Source organism: Tupaia chinensis, unplaced genomic scaffold (genome assembly GCF_000334495.1).
Source record: "Tupaia chinensis unplaced genomic scaffold, TupChi_1.0 Scaffold000359_1, whole genome shotgun sequence".
In the NCBI taxonomy this organism is placed as follows: domain Eukaryota; kingdom Metazoa; phylum Chordata; class Mammalia; order Scandentia; family Tupaiidae; genus Tupaia; species Tupaia belangeri.
This window is the reverse complement of record NW_006159855.1, coordinates 2,970,473-2,976,862: the sequence shown is the minus strand read 5'-3', so window position 1 is coordinate 2,976,862 and position 6,390 is coordinate 2,970,473. Positions and strand designations below refer to the sequence as shown.

The 6,390-nt window shown below is 52.9% G+C and overlaps 1 long non-coding RNA gene across 4 annotated transcripts; it reads right to left on the bottom strand.

Moving 5' to 3' along the window:
* Window positions 1-562: 562 nt before the first annotated feature.
* LOC114008592 (uncharacterized) lies at window positions 563-6,272 on the bottom strand. 4 transcript variants are annotated; one of them, XR_003550108.1, is made up of 3 exons: window positions 5,716-6,272; window positions 3,724-3,908; window positions 563-1,398 (listed from the first exon to the last, which is right to left on the bottom strand). It is a non-coding gene; the product is annotated as an uncharacterized LOC114008592 (long non-coding RNA). The 4 variants fall into 4 exon arrangements; XR_003550107.1 differs by having other exon boundaries at window positions 5,753-6,272; XR_003550109.1 differs by lacking the exon at window positions 5,716-6,272 and adding an exon at window positions 4,601-4,642.
* Between the last annotated feature and the right edge of the window lie 118 nt (window positions 6,273-6,390).

Sequence of the window (6,390 nt, the reverse complement as noted above, 5' to 3'; positions counted from 1 at the left end):
TTCCCTACCCGAATCCTATCTTGTATTTTGTGACTGGCCCAGGTCTCTGCCACTGTGATAACACTGTGTCCCCAGGGCCCTCGGGGCCTGGTCAGAGGCTGCCTGGATCTCAGCTGGCCGGGGAAAGGCCTCCCATGAGCAGCAGTGATGGGGCAGCCAGTGAGCTGGTCCTGGACCACAGCACAGTGTGGGAAGAGCCCTGAGAGCCCAGGAGGAAAGGGGGTGGAAGTGGATGGGAGCAGAGGGGCTGTCACAGAGGCAGACAGTGTCCCGGCAAGGGTGTGGGGACCCAGGAGGCCTAGGCAAGGTGCCGGGAGCCAGCTTGGCTTCGAAGAATTGCCCTAGCAAGTGGACAGGAGCAACGACTCCAGTTCTGGTCAGGCTGCAGCACCTGCCTAGCAGCAGTGGCCAGGTGGGCTGGCGACCCTGAGGAACAGGGCTACTTAGGGACACTAAGGGAGCTACTACCAGGGCTCCAGAGCTGGGGCATTAGCAGGGCCCACCCCTGAACCCTCATCCAGCCAGCTCCTAGTAGAACCCACTCTGCTGGCTCAGTGCATTCTTTATTATTTTTATGGCCACGCTTTTTATGAGTACGCTCACCAGAGTGGGGAAGGGGAGGGCCTGGTCACGGGCCCTGGTCACGCTGTTCCTTTTTCCTCCACGTCTCCCCTCTGTCAGGATCTTGGGCACATACGAACATGTGCTAAGGCTGGGACTCGGGCTGTGGTTGGACATGAGGGGTCCAGCTCCCAGTGGACAGTGCTAAACCACTGAGCCATGGGCCCGACCTGGTTCAACACATCCTGCTGGGCACCTTGAGAGGACCTCCTCCTGAACGGTAGGCGCTGAGTGTGTAACGCTGTGCGACAGGACTTTCCCTGGCCTGGCTGAAAAGGACAACAGGACAATGTGACCACCTCCCCTCCTCCTGCCCAAGAGGCCCCGCCCCTGGACAGCCATGTCTCGCCATTAATTTTCTTCTCTGACTCCCCAGCCACTGCTCTCTCTCCTCTCAGTCACTCCCATTTCTACTGTGACTTCGCATGGAGAAGAAACAAAGGCTGCCTTAGACCCCTCCTTCCCTTTCCGAGCATTTACTGAGCAACTGCCACGTGTCAGGCCCTGTGGGCACGAAGGCACAGGCTGATGACCAGCCAGGAGTGCGGTGTCTGTGGGGTGTGGACTGTGGAGGGATCAGACCCAGCAGTGCACCCCATCCCACCGGGCTGCAGCCTGCTCAGGGCCTGCGGGGTGGGGAGGGCCTAGTACGGATGTGAGCAGGAGCTGGGGCAGGGGTGCTTGCCGATGGGGCCCCTGAAGAAGAGCTGGGTCTGCTTTCCCTCTGCCTGGTCCGTTTCGTCTCCCAGGGTCAAGAGGAGGATGGTGAACTGGTGCCTGGGATATAGAGAACAAGGGTTAAGAGTGCGGTACGGGACCAGTGGATAGTGTAGTGGTTACTCCACTGGACTCCCATGTAATTGACCACGGTTTGAGTCCTGGACCCGGAAGCTTCAAACTCACGCTTGGCACGTGTGTCCCCAAAAATCTCAAGAGGCGAATGGAAGAGAAGGGATTGCCATCTACCGGCTCCCCGCCCCGGGGGAGAGGGGGGAGTAGTTTCTTGCTTTCTGTCTCTCTGATAAGTGCATGTGTCCTCTAGCAAAAATCTCTCTCAAAAAAATAAGAAAAGACAAGTTGGGTGCCTGAAAACAGCAGTTGGTGCAGTGTAATGGTTAAGGTGCTGGACTCCCACAAGGCTGAACCTAGTTCAAGTCCTGGACCTGGAGGCTTGAAAAATCACACTGGTTACATGTGCGTACGTTCCCCAAATCCCAGGAGAATGGAGAAGGGATTACGGCATGACCATTCCCCCTGGGACAGGGACTAATTTCTCATCATTTTCCCTCTCTTTGTCTCTGTCTCTTGCCATTGAGCACTGCAATCTATGGCAAAAACTATCTTTAAAAAGAGTAGGCTACACTCAAGGAAAAGCAGCAGCGTGCCCTTGTACCTTCTGTGTGATGGGTCGGGGTTGACTTCGTCTTTCTCCCCTGCCCTTCGTCCTGTCGTACACTAGCAGGAAGCACCCAGGGCCACACGGTTTGATCCTGGTGGTGGGGAAGCCCATTAGTGTCCCATCACTCACTGCCCCGTTATGCCAAGGATGCTGTGGAGTCACGGCCTTGGTCCCCTGTGGGACCCGGAGAACGGAGGCTGGCAACAGCTCAGGAAAAACACTTCTCTCTGTCCGGGCCCCAGGTACATCATGCCCTTGTCTTTGTCTTTGGGGTTATTTATCTAAAACGTCTAAGTTATAATATATGAATGTATGAATGTATACATTTATATAATTTATGAATACTTACTATTCCTATAGAATATTACATGAATCATGGGCCAGTCCTGTGCCTAGTGGTTAAAGGAGCCAATCCCATAAGGCCATGCGGTTCTAATCCTGCCGTGGTGGCTTGAAAAAAACACGGGGCACATGTACATGCGTGTCCAAAATCATGACAGAATGGAGAAATGGAGAAGAGATTGCAGCATGACCATGCCCCCAAGGGCGTGATTTTTCCCTCTCCCACTGTCTCTCTCTGGCGAATACACATACCCTCTAACAATAAAACGACACATTTTTAAAAGAACATTAAAACAAAACGAGGTTTCTTCTCTGTGGAGCTTGGGAAACATGAGCAGAGCCTGTGTCCACTTTACCTTGTGCACTTGAGTTCCTAAAGCAGCCCCTCTCTTACCTCCCCCGACTCCTCCATCTTTTGCAAACAGGAAATTATTTTCTCCCAGCAATTTCCTTCCTCCTCTCAGCTCTGCGTCTGCTGTGGAAGTACTGAATATGTACCTGAGCATATAAAAAGACGACAGGGACCCTCCTGTCCCCCTAGTACATGCATTTAAAACTTAGTCCATGCAATTACAGTTAGCACATGTACATGCGTGTCCAAAATCATGACAGAATGGAGAAATGGAGAAGAGATTGCAGCATGACCATGCCCCCAAGGGCATGATTTCTCCCTCTCCCACTGTCTCTCTCTGGCGAATACACATACCCTCTAACAATAAAACGACACATTTTTAAAAGAACATTAAAACAAAACGAGGTTTCTTCTCTGTGGAGCTTGGGAAACATGAGCAGAGCCTGTGTCCACTTTACCTTGTGCACTTGAGTTCCTAAAGCAGCCCCTCTCTTACCTCCCCCGACTCCTCCATCTTTTGCAAACAGGAAATTATTTTCTCCCAGCAATTTCCTTCCTCCTCTCAGCTCTGCGTCTGCTGTGGAAGTACTGAATATGTACCTGAGCATATAAAAAGACGACAGGGACCCTCCTGTCCCCCTAGTACATGCATTTAAAACTTAGTCCATGCAATTACAGTTACACTTAAAACTGTATTGTAAATCCAGGGCTTGACTGCAGAGACGGTGCCAGGCATAGCTGGGCTCAAAGGCTGTTTGTTGACTGGGAGAATGAATAATGCTGCCTGTTTGTTCCTGCAATTTCTGCCAGTGACCAGCTGCGGGGACTTGACCAAGTCATGTAATACCTCCACCTCTGCTGCTTTCCGCATCCTGCCCTGTGGACTGTGGACGTCCAGTCAGAGGGACTGTACCTCTTGTGTGAACTGTGGGCCTCCAAGTGCAGGCAGGGAACAAGGACTCACCCCTACCTGAGGCCATGACTGTACTCCTGTCCCTTCTCCCCTTACCATCTGCAGCGAGCCCTGGGGTCTTTCACAGGGCAGTGTCCGTGTAAGAGTGGCAGAAGTTTTGTTCCCATCTGGTGAGGCCTTCAGGCACTGAAATCAAAAGGTGTCTGGGTATGACTGCTTGCTCTGGCATTTCTACCCGGGAGTCCTTGGCAAATTACTTCTTTGAGCTTCAGTGTTCTCATCTGCAAAACGAGATAACACGGGTAAGGCACTTGAAGACAAACTGTTCTTATTACCTGCAACAGAAAGTTTAGGAAGAAAGATGTTAGGCAGCAGAAATTTCTATTCCAAGTTACCTGAAAGCTGCCTTCATTTTCTTATAGCTGGGAGTTTTGAAACATGAAAGAGCTCCCAGGTACCTGTTTTCTTGGGCATCGTGCCAGGTTTCAGATTCTTATCTTGCTCAGCTTTGGGGTCAGGGAGGAGAAGGGGGGGTAACAGATCACTAATTGGGAGTGAGTTGCACAGGGCTTCTGGATATATGAGGCCTGCTTTTTGTTTGAATTGATAGCCAAATTTAAAGTTCACGTTAAAAACCTCACAATAAAAAAACAAAAACTGGTCAGTGGTGGTGTGGTGGTTAAAGTGCTAGATTCCCACATGGCTAACTACAGTTCAAGTCCTGGATCTGGCAGCTTGCTTTCTCACTTTCCTTCTCTCTCTGTCTCTCTGGTCAAATTAAAAAATAATAACAAGGGGTCAGCAGATGGCATAATGGTTACATCTCTGGGCTCCCACATGGCTGACAGCGGTTTGAATCTCAGACCTGGTGGATTGCAATTTTCGCTGAGTGCGTGTGCTCACCCAAGGTCCCAGGAGGAGAATGGAGAAGGGATTGCAGAGTGGCCATCCACCCTGGGGGGTAATTTCTCACCTTCTCACTGTGTCCGTCTCTTTCTCTGGTGGGTGCATGTGCCCTATGGCAAAAGCCTCTAAAATAATAACAAATAAAGCTAAGTAAGTAAGTATTTAAAAAGCAAAACACATTTCCAGTTTTCTTGAGAGACATGCCTTGGCTGGGACCTCATTCCGACATGGTGCCCATCAGCTAACAGCCCTTTCAGATGGGTCTCGGGCTCTCAGTGCTCCCACACTCCCTCACTTGGCTCTGGTGCTTAGGCTTCTGGGTGTGACCCCCCCCCCCATGAGGATAAGCAAGACACCCCATGCCAGAGTAGCTGCCCCATGCTGCCTGTGGGTCAGGGTGAGACTTGGGCAGAGGGCTGCTCCCGGAGTGTGTGGAGGGAGTCCTAGTGAAATTGCTCCTGCCTTGCCCCTGCAGCCACCACCCTCTCTAGCCATGACTCAGCAACCCAAGGAAGCTCCAGCCTAGAAACCAATGGGTGGATGGAGACTGGCCAGATTTTCTTGTCACTGAGCTCCTTGTGGGCTTTTCAATCCTCTTAGATATTTCAAACTGTTGCTGGTGTGTAGAAATATTATTCATTTTAACATATTGGCTTTGTATCTAGCAACCTTTTTATTTTTAATTGCTACAGGGCACGTGTGCCCTCTAGAGAGAGGCAGAAACAGAGAGGGACAGAGAGAAAACACCTCCCAGTGGGGCATGTCCCCTCGGGATTTGGGACGTGAACCACACTGTTGGGGGCAGGGAGGGGATGGCAGAATCCAAATCGCCGCTCACCACGTGGGACCCAGCTTCCTTAACCACTAGGCTAGGTCTGACCACCTGTGGGTTTCTACCCCAGCATCTGTCCTTAACTTCTCCACTTCTCCTCGATTCATCTAGTAAACTAGACCCTAACTCCCTCCTCTGCATCACCACAGGCAGCCGCCTAGGTGCGTGTCGCCTCTCCGTGACAGATTTAGTCAAGCCCAAGAGACTACGTTCCCTCTCCTCTCCAGCCCATTTCTCCCTTTCCCCAACCTCTAAATCTGCAGTAGCACCTCCCGCTGCTGACAACCCTCACCAACGTTTGCAATTCTTTAGTTCCCTGCTGTTTGCAGAATGAAGTTCCCTTCACTGACCGGCCCAGCCTTCCCATCCTGTCCCATGCCGTGGTACCCTGGGTCCTAGTGAGATCGAGCCTGTGTTGTCTGTCTTCCCTGTCCGCCTTCCCCGGTCTCCCAGCCTGGAATGTCATCTCCGCCTCTGCGTTTGCCTGGGGCTTCCGGCCACTCCCGCCCCAGCTGCCCCAGGACGCCTTGGCACGACAGGGACGGCCCACGGGACCCTTTATCGGCCGTGGTCCCTGCCCTGTCCCTGGTCTCCTCTCTACGAAACTTCCTTCCTTAGCCTGCTGGAAGTGTCGGAGCGGTTTCCCCCAGGGCACCGCGACCCCGAGTGGTGTCTTTGGAACTTTCTGGAATCCCTTGAGGCCGGCGACCCCCCCACCACCCACTTCCAGCGCGCCGGGAGCAGTCGCCTCCTGGATCTCGGGGACTAAGGTTCGGACAGGGGCGTGCAGGGCTGGCTCGCCCTGGAGAAGTCACTGGAAGAGGAGGAGCGTGGACACAGGGCTGCGGTGACGGAGCAGCTCGCCGCCGCGTCGCAGGGACTAGTACACTGCGCCTTATTTCGTAACGGGGAAACTGAGGCCTAGGAGGGCGGAGCGACCCGGACCGGGTCACTAGGTGAGTGGTGTGCTCAAACTCCGGCCTTCGGCCTCCCCCGGGGACGGCTGCGGCCAGCAGGGGCTGCAT